This window comes from Sciurus carolinensis, chromosome 19 (genome assembly GCF_902686445.1).
Source record: "Sciurus carolinensis chromosome 19, mSciCar1.2, whole genome shotgun sequence".
In the NCBI taxonomy this organism is placed as follows: Eukaryota; Metazoa; Chordata; class Mammalia; order Rodentia; family Sciuridae; genus Sciurus; species Sciurus carolinensis.
Genome location: NC_062231.1, coordinates 1,626,444 through 1,642,819, shown reverse-complemented (window position 1 = coordinate 1,642,819; position 16,376 = coordinate 1,626,444). Strand labels below are relative to the sequence as shown.

The following is a 16,376-nucleotide window of genomic DNA, read 5'->3' as shown; positions in this document are numbered from 1 at the left end:
GCACGTGTCAATCATTCACAGAATCAGTGGAGTCCTTCAAAGCTCTGAGTCAGAGGAAGGGAGGTTTGGCTCAGGCATGAGGTCTCCCTACTCCTGAGCTCCTCCCAAGGCCTCCCCGCTTCTCTATCCATTCCTTCCAGCAAGATTTGCTTTAGTTGGGACATCGTATATCTCCCCAAAAACGCCTGTATTGAAGGCTTGCTGCTCAGCCTGGTGTTCATTAAGAGGTAGCGGGACCTTTAAGAGGTGGGGCTTAGTGGAAGACGACTGGGAAGGTGATTGGGGAACACCACCCTTGGAGAGACGGCCTGGTCCCTGCCCACTCTCTCTGGCTTCCTTGTCTCATCAGGTGATGACTCTTGCATGGGATTCAGCCATGATATGATGTAGCCAAGGGAGCCCTCACCAGAGGCTGACTTGAGGGGGCCACACAATCAGACTTTCAGCCTCCCACATTGTGAGTTAAACAAACCTTTTTTTCTTTTGAACATCACCCAGCCTCAGGTAGTTTGCTATAGCAATGGAAAATGGAGTAATACAACAGTTGTACTCTCCAGCTTCCATGTTGGCCCCAGTGATCCTTACCTCCTGCTGTTCACGTCCAGCTGTAGTCTCCTCTCACCAGGAGTCCAAGATGACCTGTGTGATGATTAGAATTTTGTAGCCACAACAGACTATGACTTCATTTTTTTTTTTTTTTTTTTTTTGTACTGGGAATTGAATCCAGGGGCACTTAACCACTGAGCCACATCCCCAACCCTTTTAAAAAATATTTTATTTAGAGATGGGGTCTTGCTGAGTTTCATAGGGCCTTTCAGTTGCTGAGGCTGGCCTCCAACTTGTGATCCTCCTGCCTCAGCCTCCCGAGCTGCTAGGATGACAGACATGCGCCACTACACCCTCCTCGGTACATGACTTCTGGGGCTTGGATATGTCAGACATTGCCAATTCTTCTGTTGTCCTTTAGATTGTTTCCTCAAGGGTGAAGTCAGCATCCATCTCATGGAGACCTTCAAGCAGCCGATGGAAAGAATTCAATTTGTCAATCCCGGTTTGCCAACTCTGTATACAAGCCAGGTTGGAAGCGGATTCCCTAGCCCCTGGCAAGTTTCCAGATGGTTCCAGGCCCCACTCCTTGAGCTTCCAAGACAAGCTGAGTCTCCAGACCACGGAGTGCAGGTAAGTCAGTCTCTGACGCTCTGCCTGTCTGAACTCCAACATACAGACATGGCGAGATAATGAATGACCACTGTTTTATGACACTAAATTTTGAGGTGTATTCATTTTGCAAGAACAAAGAACTGATGCAATGGTTCAAGCCCAGGGCCTTGTTAGACCAATGCTTGGACTCTGGGAAAGTCCCACCCTTTAGCCTCCCCAACTGGGGTCTGCAGGCAGCTGCCCCACAACCAGCCTCTCCCCTGTCCTTCTCTCTCCTTTCCTGCTCCAGGGAATCAAGAGAGCAGAATCAACTCACGTGCAGTCTAGTCGCGGGTTCTGCTGGGAAATAAAATGCCCGTCTCCCTTGCTGTGCCCCCACTCTGCAAGCATTAAGGGTGGGTCTCTTAGAATTCCTCTCACTTGCCGGGCACGGTGGTACACTCTTGTCATCCCAGCAGCTCAGGAGGCTGAGGCAGGAGGATCGCAAGTTGGAGGCCAGCCTCAGCCACTCAGCAGGGCCCTGAGCAACTCAGCAAGACCCTGTCTGTAAATAAAAGATAAAATGGGCTGGGATGTGGCTCCATGGTTAAGCGCCTCTGGGTTCAATCCCTGGTACAAAAATAAAAATGAGTCTCATCCAAGCTCAACATGCTGTCACTTTATTGAGGAGTTCAAACCTGGGGTAGCAGGAGGAAAGGAAGAAGAGAAGGAAGTGAAGAAGGAGACCAAACACAAAGGGTTATGTCAACAAACCGGTCACAGACTCTCAGCAAACACAGCTGGTCATTAGATCAAATACTGGATCGGCTTCCAGATCACACACCAATTACATTTGAATTTCAGACAAATGCAAAGAATATTTTAGCAGGAGCATTTGTCTTTGTAGCTCTGACACAAGGCCAGACAGAACAGTCAGCTGGGGAGAAGAGGAACAGAGACCAGCTCCCAGCCCCCTCTTCAAATCCTGAGTCTCACATGCTTTTCAGCATGACAAATACCTGAGAAAACCAACTTATGAAGGAAAAAGGTTTATTTTGGTTCCTAGTTTTGCACGTTCCAATCCACCATACGTTGACCTGGTTGCTGCTGACATCATGGTGGGAGTCCACCAGGGTGGAGCAGGAAACATCTCATGACCAGGGAGGAAATGAGAGGAAGAGACTGGGGTCCCACAACACCCAATAACCTAAAGACCTCCCGCTAGGCCCCACCTCTTAAAGGCTCCACCCCTGCCAAGAGCACCACTCTGAGGACCAAATGGTTAACACATGGGACATCAAAGATTCAAACTGCAGCAGGAATGTTAATCCTCCACATTTCTAGGCTCTGTTACCTGGCTTTTTTTTTTTTTTTTTTTTTTTTTTTTGGTGCTGGGGATCGAACCCAGGGCCTTGTACTTACAAGGCAAGCACTTTACCAACTGAGCTATCTCCCCAGCCCCTGTTACCTGGCTCTTGTGTGAGTCCACGTGGGTAGGCCCTGGACAATGACCCTGCCACAGCTCCTGCTGGGAACAGTTCCAGTTCAGCTGGGCATAGTGGCTCCTGCCTGGAATCTCAGCGGCTCAGGAGGCTGAGGCAGGAGGATTACAAGTTGGAGGCCAGCCTCAGCAACTAAGAGAGGCCATAAGCAACTCAGCGAGACCCTGTGTCTAAGTAAAATATTAAAAGGGCTGAGGATGTGGCCTGGTGATAGGACATCCCTGAGCTTAATTCCCTGTACTGCAAAATAATCAGAAAAAAATAAATATGTAAATAAAATGGTCAGTTTTGTCTGGTTCGGTCCTTCATCCACTCAGGAATCACTCCCTGACTGGCCCCAGATCCCTGACCCAACTTCATCTTTAATCTCTGCTAACTTCCCCCAACCTCCAGCTCCCAGTCTGAGCTCCTTTGTCTTTGGAGAAATTTCCCCCACGCTCTCTGAGCTCAGGATTTCCATTTTCCGTTTAACTGGTGGTAATAAATCCCACTTCTCTCGAGTTATTGTGAGAATGAGGTGTGGATGGGATTTATATCATGCTTCAGCACATTACAAGGGATGACTGAAGCTATGTGTCAGTTGCTGGGTAAGGGATGTCTCAGGTGGTGGCTTGGGGCAGTTTTCTATCACATACTACAAAGGAAATGAAGTTTTGTTCATTTGTTCATAAATTCATTCAAAAGGAATTAGTCTTCAGCTTCTGGATGAACCAGTTACCACCGCTATGCTGCAGGAGCTGTGGTCTGCAGAGCAGGGAAACACCTACAAAGACATCCATGCTGGGCACAGTGGCACACGCCTGTCATCCCAGCAACTCGGGAGGCTGAGACAGGAGGATCCCAAGGTGGAGGCCAGCCTCAGCCACTTAGTGAGGCCCTTAGCAACTCAGCGAGACCCTGTCTCTAAATAAAACATAAAAAGGGCTGGGGATGTGGCTCAGTGGGTAAGCACCCCTGGGTTCAATCCCTGGGACCATTTAAAAAAAAAAAAAGATATTTTATCTTCCTCGTCTCTGTCTTTCATGAGATGTTAGCCAGAGCTGCGTTCTAGAGCCTTCCTGCATACAGACCATACCCCAGCCCTCTTCCCACAGTGACTCATTTGAAAGTGGACCCTGGACCACATCTGGGACAATTAGGACCAATAACACAAGTCTGGGTCTTTTTTCTTTTTTTCTTTCTGCAGAGGGGGCAGCAGAGCTGCTGAAGAAAGCTTTTGTTGCCCACAAATAAAAAATAAGACACATCCAGAACTGCTGAGGGACTTCCGTGTCACCTGGACTAGAACTGCCTGAGAGTAAAGCTGTATTAGTTCGTCCCTGCTGCTGTAACAAAATACCCTAAACAGGGTAGTTCATAAAAGTAGCAATCTATCAGGAAGTTGGGAAGTCCAAGTTCAAGGTGTCAGCAGATTTGGAGCCGGGTGAGGGTCCACTCTCTGCTTCAAAGAGGGTGCCTTCTTGCTGGGTGGCAGAGTAGATCATCAGACCTCAAGTTGTTTTCTAAGGCCACTAATCCCATCTGTGAAGTTGAAGCCCTCAATGATTATCCAGGCCCCAAAGACTCTACCACTTAAAATCAGAGCCTTGGGGGTTAGTTCAGCATGTTTATTTTGATTTGTTTTATTTTGGTCCCAGGGATTGAACCCAGGGGTGCTTACCCACTGAGCCACATCCCAGCCCTTTTTATGTTTTATTTAGAGACAGGGTCTTGCTGAATTGCTTAGGGCCTTGCTAAGTTGCTGAGGCTGGCCTCCAACTTGCAATCCTCCCACTTCAGCCTCCTGAGCCACTGGGATTCCAGGCAGGAGCCATCATGCCCAGCTGAACTGGAACTGTTCCTAGCAGGAGCTGTGGCAGGGTCATTGTCCAGGGCCTACCCACGTGGACTCACACAAGAGCCAGGTAACAGAGCCTAGAAATGTGGAGGATTAACATTCCTGCTGCAGTTTGAATCTTTGATGTCCCATGTGTTAACCATTTGGTCCTCAGAGTGGTGCTCTTGGCAGGCGGTGGAGCCTTTAAGAGGCGGGGCCTAGCGGGAGGTCTTTAGGTTATTGGGTACTGTGGGACCCCAGTCTCTTCCTCTCATTTCCTCCCTGGTCATGAGGTGTTTAAAATAGCAAAACCCAGAGAAATTTATAAATTCTATAAAGCTGCTTCCTGTCCTACACATCACAGGAATAAAATAGGTTGGGTGGGGTGGTGCACACCTGTCATCCCAGCGACTCAGGAGGCTGAGGCAGGAGGATCACAAGTTCAAGGCCAGTCTTAGCAATTCAGCGAGGCCCTAAGCAACTCAGCAAGACTGCATCTCTAAATAAAATATAAAAAGGGCTGGGGAGGTGGCTCAGTGGGTAAGTGTCCCTGGGTTCAATGTCTGGTACTCCCCCACAAAAAAGTGTTGAGTGATCTGTGTCATGGGGCTGTGGCAAGAGCCCACCATAGGCTCACAGTGTGAAAATAAGAAGAAGGATAGTACCTCTAAACCCTCCGTCACGCAAGCAACGTGTGGAGGAAACACGTCTCACACACAGAGACAGGTTTGCTCTGGTTAAAATCTTCCAGGGCTCCTCCTCACACATGGTATAGATTCCAAAGATGCCTTGTGACCTGTTTTGCATTTCTGCAGATGGAACCCAGGGCCTCGAGGATGCTAGGCAAGTGCCCTAGTTTTGAAGCCACACCCCAGCCCTTTGTATGTTTTATTTGGAGACTGGGTCTTGCTGAGTTGCTAAGTGACTGAGGCTGGCCTCCCACTTGCCATCCTCCTGCCTCAGCCTCCCGAGCTGCTGGGATGACGGGTGTGCGCCACTGTGCCCAGCTTACTCTTTACTTCTGAAAGCCACAAGTCTGTGTGAGAATGTGTAGGTTCACTTTTCACTTTCTCTCCAACCTCCTCCCCTTTGCTAAAACCTGATGCATCCTTAAAATCTTTTGCGTTGCATGTTTTGAAACTGGAAGAGCCAAGCAAAGGCTTCCTCTGCCTTTGGAGGGATCTTTTTAAATCCCCACATTGTGACACTCCAACTTATGGGAGAAGTTTGAGTGGCAGGATAGCAGGGATTGACATTTTTATAGAATTACTCTTGAGGCTGTGTTGAGAATGGATTGGGGACAAGGTGCGTAGGACAGGACACAGGAAATCCAGCTTGCTGCAATAAATCAGGTTTAAAAGGATGCACGTTCAGTCAGTTTATAGTGGCAGAGACTATAAGAACTTGGTCACATTCTAGATATACTCTGGAGACTGTGGATGAGGAGTATAAGTGATATAAAGAAGCCGAATTACTTTCATAGGGCTGCTGCAACAAATTACCTCAAATTTGTTGACTTAAAACCTTAGAATTGAATTGTATTCTCTCACATTTCTGGAGGCCAGAAAGAGTTTTTTTTTTTTTTTTTTTTTTTTTTTTTAAGGTACCAGATTGAACCCAGGGACCCTTAACCGCGGAGCCAGATCCCCAGTGCTTTTTATATTTTATTTTGAGACAGGGTCTCGCTGAGTGGTTGAGGCTGGCCTCCAAGTTACAATCCTCCTGCCTCAGCCTCCCAAGATGCTAAGATTACAGGCAAGTGCCATGGCACCCAGCCAAAAGTCTCTAAGTTGCTCTTTTGTTTGTTTCTTCCACCTTCTGGTGGCTGTCAGCATCCTTATCTTGTTCTCACACCAATCCTAGATTCCATCTTCACATGGACTTCTCTGTGGGACTCTACTGTGTCTATTTTTTTTCAGTGGGGGGTACCGGGGATTGAAACCAGGGGTACTCCACCACTGAGCCACATCCCAGTCATATTTTGTATTTTATTTAGAAACAGGGTGTCACTGAATTGCTTAGTGACTGGCCAGTGCTGAGGCTGGCTTTGAACTTGAGATCCTCCTGCCTCAGCCTCCCGAGTTGCGGGGATGACAGGCGTGGCTCAGCTACTGCGTCTCTTCTAAGAGGACTTGTCATTGGGTATAGGTTTCACTTAAATCATCCAGGATGATCTCCTCTTGAGATGCTAACATCTTCAAAGACCCTTTTCCCCAATCAGATCACTTTCCCAGGTTCTGGGACATGATATATATCTTTTTGGAGGTCGCTATAGGAGTTCAGAATGATTGCAAGGTTTTTGGACAGGACCACCAAACAAATGGAGTTTGCATGTTGGCAAAACAAGAAAAGACTCTGAGAGGGGCACGTGTTGAAGATGAGACGTTCGGAAGAGATCTGGGTGTGTTCAGATGGGGCTGGTGCTCCGGAGGGTGCTAGCAGGATTTTGTTGGGCTATCTCCTCTACCAAAGGTGTTCTGGTCATGCCTAGTTCATCCCTTTGTCTCTGTTGCCAGCCACACACATGGTGCAAGCATTTTCACTCCCCTCGCGCGATCACACACACGGGCACGGACAGACGCGCTGGTTCGCAGCCCCACCCTACCCTTTAATGTGTGAGCTAGGTCTTGTCTCAGTTCCTTATTTGTAAAATGGTGATGATCACCTTGTGTAAGTGGTCAAAGTAAGGCTAAATAGAGACAATCCAAAGGTGTAGTTTAGGTGCACAGTAAAGATGACGGCTGTCTCGTCCCTGCGTGAATCTGTCGAATAATACTGTCTTGTCTCTCATTGCTCAGAGATTTCTCCTTGGTGAAGTCCTTTCCTACAGCAAGCTTTTTTTTTTTTTTTTTCGTACAGCAAGCTTTGATGATGCTTGCAAACCTCAGGACACTCGGTTGGCTGATGGGTTCCTTCCAAATCGGGACGCTACTGGAAGGGCCGGTTTCTCCTCGCTCTCTTTGCTCTGGCATTCTTTATTGTGGACTAACGGGGGATGGCTGAGGAATTGGTTTGTGGGTCCAACATGGCGCCGCCCTGCTCCTTGTACGGGTCTCCAAGATGGCGCCTCCCACTTGGGGGCAGACATGTTTACACCACGTGACCCGGGCCCAGGCCCTACGCGGCCGGAACGTGACGCAAGGTTGAGGCGGGGCTCCTCCCCCGCACCCCCGGCGTCAAGCGTCTCGTGACAGGTACTTCCTCTCGGGGCGGCGGCGGTGGCGGAAGTGGGAGCGGGGCCGGAGTCTTGGCCATAAAGCCAGAGGCGGCGGCAGCGGCGGCGTTGGAGGCTGAGAGACAGCGCCCAGGAGTCCCCTGGCACCGGAATTTGGACTTCTGTGTCCCCTGCCCTCTGTTGCGTCTCCTCCTCGGCGGGAGCCCTCGCGACGCGCCCGGCCCGGAGCCCCCAGCGCAGCGGCCGCGGTAAGCAGCGGGCCCAGCCTGGCCAGCGGCCCGGCCCCATCCCCCTCCGCGGCCTCTCGGTCGCCAGGGCCTCGCGTCCTCCCCGCCCCGGACGGGCTCCCGGCCCAGCCCGGGCCTCGCGGGGAATCCTCGGCGCCGCTCCCGCCCGGGGACCAGGCCGGGGCCGCACCCGGGCGGGGAAGGGTCAGAGGTCGCCGGGTGTGACCTCGGGCCGGGTGGCCGATCCCGGCCGCGGGTGGCCGACCGTCGTTCGCGGGTGGCATCGAGATGGGGGTCCGCGGAGGGCGTTCCCGACTGGCGGCGGGACCGGCGCGAGTGCCTGGGAGGGCGAGCCGGGGAGGCGGGCGTGGAGCGGACTCCGCCCGCTGCGCTGCGGGGACGCGGCCGTGTGGGCGGGGGGACGGCGCCCCGGGGCCGGCCGAGGCGAGCGGGGAGCCGGTCACGTGCCCCGGGCTGGCCCCGGACCCCGTGCACATGTGAGACGGCTCTGGCCCCGCCGGACAGGGAGCTTTTTGTCACAAGCGTGTCACGGTAAATCCTGAGAGAAGTTTGCAAAGTTCCTGGGTTGGGGGGAGGGAGGTGGTGGCCGGCCGGGGAGCCGTGTTTTGCATTCCGACGTGTTGGGGACCTCGGGCCGGCCGCCGAGCGAGTCCTAAAAGTGGGAACGCCGAGACTGATCCCTGCCAAGGTGGGAGCGTTCCTTGTACGCCTGGCAGCGTGGCAGGACCGTCCCACGAATATGCTGGTGATGTGCCCACTTATTGGTAGACGAAATCAAGAACAGAGAGGTTAAGTGATTTGTTCAAGGTCACACTGCTCATCAGTTCCAGAGCAGAGATTCAAGCCCGGAGCTCCGTACTCAGCCTGCAACTTCCAACCACTCCTGAGGTTGAGATTTACTTTTGGCCATCTGTCCATCACCTCCTTCCTCCACTTCCTTCCTAGTGATGTCATTTGGGAACCTCTCTGATAGCGTTACTTCCACCTGAAAGCCCTGTCTCGTTTGCATTTGTGACTTAAACAATTCGTATTTGTGTAGTGTAGTGTCACCAAATTGGAAGCTCTTGAATTCTGCCGAGGTACTGAATTGATTCGGAATGTTTCATTCCTAAATCTTATCTCCAATGAGTTAGACCTGGCAAACCTGCCTTGGAAACCTTTCTTTCACCCAGTGGCTTCGGAGGCTGAGGCAGGAGGATCGCAAGTTGGAGGCCAGCCTCAGCAACTTGGCAAGATGCTAAACAACTTAGTGAGAACCTGTCTCTCAATAGAATACAGAATAGGGCTGGGGATGTAGCTCAGTGGTCCAGTGCCCCCTGGGTTCAATATCCCGTAACCATCACTCAAAAACAAAAACAAAACAAAAAATAAACCTTTCTTTCTACCATAATTCTTGAATGTCCAGCTAGTCGGTTCTTCCCTATTGGAAATACTGCATCTTTGAATTCTAAAGAACAGACCCTTGTCTCTTCCTTGTGACTTCAACAGCTGATTAGCCGCATGACTTCTCATCCGTGGTTTAATAAAGTCTCCTGTTAGTGTGTTTCTCTCTTCACACTTGGGAGGATTTGTTCAGATTTGAGTTTCAGAACTGGAAAGTAGTTATAAAGGCTTGAAGACACTGGCCACGCTGAAGCTTGGTGCCCATAACCCTGTTGTGTTCTTGTGTCCATTTTTATTGCTTTATTTACTTTGCTACCCAGATTGGCAAATTGAAGTGACTAATATGGATTGTAGCCTTGTATAATGTTTGCGTACCGAGGACAGCAATGATGAGCACCTTTCCATTCATTCATGAAATGTTTTGAGTATCTACCACGCATGCATCAGGCGTTGCTCGAAATTGACTCAGGGAACAGGCATGGTTCTTGTCCCCAAGGAATTGTAAAATGTTGAGTGATCATAGCCATGAACTCTGCTGGAATGACTTGGCCGAGAACTTGAGGTTTACTTTTTTTTTGGTGCCGGGGATTGAACCCAGGGGTACTTGACTATTGAACCACACCCCAGCCCTATTTTGTTTTTTATTTAGAGACAGGGTCTCACTGAGTTGCTCAGGGCCTCACTTTTGCTGAGGCTGGCTTTGAACTGGCGACCCTCCTGCCTCAGCCTCCCAAGCTGCTGGGAGAACTTGAGGCTTTTGGAAAGAGGAGTTATGGCTCAGCTCTGCAGGTGACGGGTCAGGGATCGGGTCAGGGATCCAGAGAGTCTGGTGCGCTGGCGACTGGAAAGCTCTGTTGATCTGAACAACAGTATCTGTATGGTTTGCTCTGGAAAGTGTAGAAAGTAGCGTGGCAGTTTCTAATTGATCCTGTCTCCTGAAAAGTAACCTTCAGCAGGAAACTTGTTTCTCTCTTTGCTCCAGTGGCAATTTTGGTTCACTGGAGAGGGAGACCATGTCACTGTCATTACATTGCACTGCAGTGTCTTTGAGCAAAGGTACATTTGGCAGGCTGGATTTTTTTTCTAAAACTGACAAGAAAGCTTAATGTCGCACCAGTCATAGGATCAGTACCAGTGCTTGATAAAAGCCCTGGCCACTGTGTCTCCACAACATTTATGATCGAATTGCATGAGTAAACAGATAGGACAGTGGACTGTAGAAGGCACTCTAAAAATAGTTTCATTAGTGTGTCCCCGTGGGTAACTGCCAGCCACCAGTGGGGCAGTATTTTTTCTTTTTTCTTTTTTTTATTAATTCCCCACGACCACCAGTTGTGATTTTTTTTTTTTTTTTTTTTTTTTTTTTTTGGCACCAGGGATTGAACCCAGGGGCCCTTAACCACTGAGCCACATCCCCAGCCCTTTTTATATTTGATTTAGAGACAGGGTCTCAATGACTTGCTTAGCACCTTGCCAAGTTGCCGAGGCTGGCCTCCACCTTGCGATCCTCCTGCCTCAGCCTCCCCAGCCGCTGGATTCCAGGCGTGCGCCTCCACACCTGGCTTTCCAACTTTGCCTCTTCTTAATCAGAGCCCCTCAGCCCTGTAATCAAAGAGTAGTCAGTGCCTTCTAGTAAAATGTGGCTTCGAATCAATTTTCTCACTCCACCACCAAGTGAAGCCAGAAAGTTTTGGTTATTTGCTGAGATTTTTTAAGGCGTCTTCAAGGAAACTTCCACCCTTGGTCACATTTTTACCTTTATGTTTGGCGTTGACATTCCGTGCAGAGCTGGGGTGCACCCAGACCACACTCCTCTCTGCGCTGTCCTCTCGGGCGTGTGACATAAATATCTTACCCTTTGGTTCCTGTTTCTTTTTGGCCACATCCCCAGCGCTTCTGTGTTTTATTAGGTGGACCCAGTGCGTTTATTCTGTGCTTACGCGGTGCCAGGCGAGCCCCTTGCTTCTGTTGTAACCCTGGGAGAAATTGCCCCTCTCCGTCCATGTCAGTCAGCAAAGGTGGCTGCGACCCCTTTGCCCAGATGCTGGCCTGGGCGCTTGTGGGCAAGGGGGTCAAAGGAGAGTGTCCCCAGCCAAGGCTTGGTGGCTCTTGGTGCTGATGTCTTTTGAAGGGTTAAGCTGGGGACCACCTGCTGCCCACCCTGGCCTTTGGCGCTGGCTCTGCTGACTCACCGCCATCTCGGGCTCCCGTTGCGACCTCGGCGTCCCCGGCTCTGTGTTGTCAAGCTCGCCCGCGTCGGTGGCCCAGGGCGTCTCTGCGCTGCCTCTGCGGCGTTTGCAGCGAGCTCCCCTCTCCGCCTGCTTCTTCCAGGGCTTCTCCGCGCTGACTGTCCCCCCTGATTGTACGGCATTAAAGACGGGGAAACGGCTCGCCTTTAGCTTCACATTGTTTTTAAGATTTTTCTCTTGGTCGTGGTCATGGACGGTGATCTGAGGGTCGGAGGTGGAGGTGACGCGGGGGGAATGGAGCCAGGGCTTTGAGAAGCCTTCCAGAAACAGCTGCTTGAGGACAGCCCCTCGGCAGCAGGGCTCCTGCAGGGAGGGAGGAAGCTGGGGATTTGGCTCCAGGGGTGACACACAGCGTTGGCCGGGTGCTTGGGCTAGAAGTGGCCGTATTCACTGCCCGGGGCGTGGGGCTCGCCCAGCGCTCTGTTTGGGTGACGTCATCACTGCCTTGGAGATCTGTCAGCCTGATTCTGTTGTCCACTTCCCTGTCCCTGCCTGCCAGCCACTGGCCTGGAGCCGTCTGAGGAAGCCCGAGACCCAGGACCTGGGTGGCCGGGTTAGGGATCTGCAGCCTGGCGTCGCTCAGATGGTCTCGTTTGTGTGACTTGCCAGCTAGACTGGAGGAGGTGCTCTGTGCTCCCTGGGTCTCAGGGGTAAAGATGGCTTGCTTCCCACTGGGGACGTTCTGGGAGTGACCCACCTCATTTCGGGGGGCCTTGATGTGCTTATTTTTTTCCAGGATCGACCCCTGACTTACGTCCCCAGCCCCCGCCAGCCACCTTTTTTAGTTAACTCCTGCGCCCCATCCCCAGCCCTTTTTGTGTTTTATTTAAGGACAGGGTCTTGCAAGTTGCTTAGGGCCTCGCTGAGTTACTGAGGCTGGCCTCCAACTTGTGATCCTCCTGCCTCAGCCTCCCAAGCTGCTGGGAAAATTATAATTCCGTTTAAAAAATAGGTAGGAAGTATGAAGAAGGAAGATTTACGATGCTCTATTAAGAGCAAGACCACTCCCATTAACTGGCGGTTTTCCTTCTCTGAATGTATACTTTAATTTGTTTTTCTTTTAATGAAATTGAACACTCGCCCCGCCAGGATGGTGTGAGCATTTAAGTGTGGAAGAGAGGGCCATTCTTGGCTCCTTTGAAGTGCGCTACCTGTCCTAAGGGACACTCAAAAGATAGGAAGCCGGGGACCATGTGACCAACTATATTTTTTCCAAATGTTCCGTGGCAACAGGTGGTGAGCCTGAGGCCTGGAGCCCCAGAATACAATTTCCTTGCCAGGTGTCACTGGAGTGGCCCTTCTAATTTTTCAGCGAGTTGTCATTTCTGTATTTGAGTCAACCAGCCCCGTCCAGGAAAGTGCACAGATAATTGAAGGACTTGGCGAATCGTCATCAACTCAGAAACACCCCTGCGTTGCCCTCAAGCGGTTAGCACCCCCTGCCCCTGGGGTTAAAAATAAAAAAAATATTTTTATTTAAAAATAATTATTAAAAAATAAAAATAATAAAATACAATGAAGCAAAAAAAGTATGCTGATTAAAAAATAAAAATAATAAAATACAATGAAGCAAAAAAAAAAGTATGCTCATTTCTTCCTTTTTAGAAATTCTTAGTTGTAGATGGACACGATACCTTTCCTTTATTTACTTATTTATTTTCATGCGGTGCTGAGGAGCAAACCCACTGCTTCCTGCGTGCCAGGCAAGCGCTCCGCCACTGAGCCACAAGCCCAGCCCCTTCTTTTCTTTTTTTTTTTTGAGGGTCTGACCCACGTCTCACACATGCAAGGCAAGCATCCCGCCACTGAGCTCCCTGACCCTCTAACCCTTGGGACCAGTTTTGCTTGACTTGAATTTTGCATAAATGGAATCACATTCTGCATCTGCTTCCTTTAACTCAGAGTTGTTTGTGAGGCTTTATATTAACAATATAAAGTGTGATTTTTCGTTGCTTTCTTGTTTTGGTACCAGGGATTGAACCCAGGGGTGCTTAACCACTGAGCCATATCCCCTGCCCTTTTTATATTCTCTTTAGAGACAGGGTCTTGCTAGGTTGCTCAGAGCCTCACTAAGTGGCTGCGCCTGGTGAGCCTCCTGCCTCAGCCTCCCGAGCCACCACACCCAGTTTATCTGTAGTTTTAATTCCTTTTTCATGGCTCAGTACTATTCCATGACGTGCTGTATCATTATGTATTTACAGTTAGTAGTGCCAGGTGCCATGGTGCACACCTGTGGTCCTGGCCATGTGGGAGGCTGAGGCAGGAGGATTGTTTGATGGCAGGAGTTCAAGACCAGCCTGGGCAACTTAGACCCCATCTCAAGAAGATAAATAAAGCAGATAGGTTGAGTGTCCACATCTGCATCTGTTTTTGGTAGAGCTGCCTTAAAGGACGGGGAAGCTTGAAGAACAGCTGATTTTCAACCCATTCTGGAGGTAGAAGCTTGCAATCAAGATATTGGCAGAGGGGCTGGGGATGTGGCTCAGTTGGTAGAGTGCTTGCCTCGCATGTACAAGGCCCTGGGTTCAATCCCAGCACCACAAAGGAAAAAAAAAAGATATTGGGAGAAAGAGGTTCTTCTAAAGCCTCTGTCCTTGGTGGTGGGTGGCTTGTTCGGTCTTGCCCGATAGCCATGTGATCTTGCTTCTGTGTGTCAGCCACCTGGCCTCTTCCTGGTGGATGACACCAGTCATGTAGAATCAGGGCCCACCCTGCTGACCTCATTTCACCTTAAGTACCTGTTTTAAAGGTGCTGTTTGCCAATAAGTCACATTCGGAGGCCGTGGGGGTGGACTCTCAGTATATGAAGCTGGGGCGGAGACACACTTCAGCCTGTGGTGGTCTCTCCGTAGTGAGTGGGACCCGTTTTCAAAGTACAGCAGTTTACATCCCCAGCCCTCTAGATATGTTATTTAGAGACATGGTCCTGCTGAATTTCTGAGGCTGACCTTGAACTCGAGATCCTCCTGCCTCAGCCTCCCGGGGCCTCTGGGATGACAGGCGTGCGCCACGGCCCCCAGCTAGTTCACACTCTTGTTAGCGGAGCATGGGAGTTCTAGATATTCCACGTGCTCGCTAATGCTTATTTGCTTCTTCCTTCTAGCCTCTCTGGGAGGGGCCTCTTCCCCGGGATACAGTCTCTTTCTTTATCAGTGCAGGGAACCCTTGAGGGGCTTGGTGGAGGTTGTTCCTACAGCAGAATGTGTCACGGTTTGACACTACCTCTTATTAAACGTGTTGGCATCAGAAAAGCAGAGTGACACCGGGCGCACCTGTCATCCCAGCAGCTCGGGAGGCTGAGGCAGGAGGATCGCAAGGTGGAGGCCAGCCTCAGCCACTGAGCGAGGCCCTAAGCAGCTCAGCGAGGCCCTGTCTCTAAATAAAATAGAAAAAGGGCTAGGGATGTGGCTCAGAGGTGAAGCAGCCCTGGGTTCAGTTCCTAGTGCCAAAACAAACCCAGAACGGCTTTAGTCTGGTGAGTAAGCGGGTAGCCCTTGACACTCTCGGTCCTGGGATCTTTGCTTTTATACTCTGCACCTGTGCTGGTCGCACTCGACCCAGAAGAACCACGTGCTGTATGGACATGACCAGCGTAGACCGTGCTTTCATTCAGACTTTGTCCCCCACCCCGAGTCCTTAAAATACTGGATTCCCTCACACACGTGCTAGAAAGAGGTCGTTTGGCACGTACTGGTCGACCATTCAGATGTCAGCTGGCATCAGACCTGCAGCTTTTTGGCCGCGGGATCTTGAACTCTGAGCCTCCGCTACAGACCTTCGTTTGATGGAAACTTTATGAGACTTTGCCCCTTCCCAACCCCAAACCCCTTGAGGGCCGGCATGAATCATTGTTCTCTGAAGGATCTTGAAATATTACTTCAACTTTTGTTTTCAAATTTTATAGTTCTAAGAGCCGGGCACAGTGACGCGCGCCTGTCATCCCAGTGGCTTGGGAGGCTGAGGTAGGAGGGTTGCCAGGTGGAGGCCAGCCTCAGCAATTGTGTGAGACCCTGCCTCAACATAGAAAATAAATAAGTAAATAAATAAATTAAAAAGGACTGGGATGTGGCTCTGTGGCTAAAGGCCCCTGCGTTCAGTCTGTGGGGCCAAGTAAATAGTTTTGCAGCTCTAACTTTGCAGAGTAAATTACTGTTTCTGCAGGTCACACAAATGACTGTTTACGCATAACTATATGCCAGTTAGGCTTCTGGGCCAGTGTCAGTGTGTAGCCTTAGTGAACGACAAGCTGTGTGTCTTGTGCTCGATCGACAGATCGTTATTGTCTATTGTAAGAAAGCACTGCGGGCAGCTGTGGGGTGTGCAAAATGGAGAGCCCTGGAGGGCAGATGAGAGTCATAAAAATAGCTTAAAGAAAATGCTAGAAGCTGGGTGCGGTGGCTTGGGAGGCTGAGGCAGGAGGATCGCAAGTTGGAGGCCAGCCTCAGCAACTTAGCGAGGTCCTAAGCAACTCAGCAAGACCCTGTCTCTAAATAAAATATAAAAAGGGCTGGGGAGGTGGCTCAGTGGCCGAGGGCCCTGGTACTGAGCTAGAGCCGTTTGGTGACTGGGTGGACAGGGAGGGGCTGAGTGGGGTTTGGGTGAAATTAATATGGAGCGAGACTTGGGGTCACCATTGGAGTTGGGAATGGCATGAGCAGACGAGCGGATGCTGGGGTAGCAGCGTCTCTAGTTTGGGAATGACTGCGGGCTGGACCTGGCGGAAAGGCCAGGCGCTGCCACGCCACGTGGAAAGACATGGTCACAGGGTCAGGTTTTAGTGGACAGTGCTGTCCTCTACAGACAGCGTCACCCCTGTGGAGTGAGCTAGAGGCACCCTGGTTCCGCATCGGGAATGACTCCGAC

At 50.6% G+C, this 16,376-nt stretch overlaps 1 protein-coding gene and 1 long non-coding RNA gene across 2 annotated transcripts in view; both read left to right on the top strand.

Moving 5' to 3' along the window:
- Positions 1-238: 238 nt before the first annotated feature.
- LOC124971095 (uncharacterized) lies at positions 239-1,806 on the top strand. Its single transcript, XR_007106282.1, has 3 exons — positions 239-457; positions 968-1,179; positions 1,451-1,806. It is a non-coding gene; the product is annotated as an uncharacterized LOC124971095 (long non-coding RNA).
- A 5,850-nt stretch (positions 1,807-7,656) lies between these two features.
- Rab7a (RAB7A, member RAS oncogene family) overlaps positions 7,657-16,376 on the top strand; it is a 43,471-nt gene continuing 34,751 nt past the window's right edge. The window contains exon 1 of the mRNA XM_047534756.1: positions 7,657-7,881. The gene's annotated coding sequence lies outside the window, so the exon portion shown is untranslated. The remainder of the gene's footprint in view (positions 7,882-16,376) is intronic.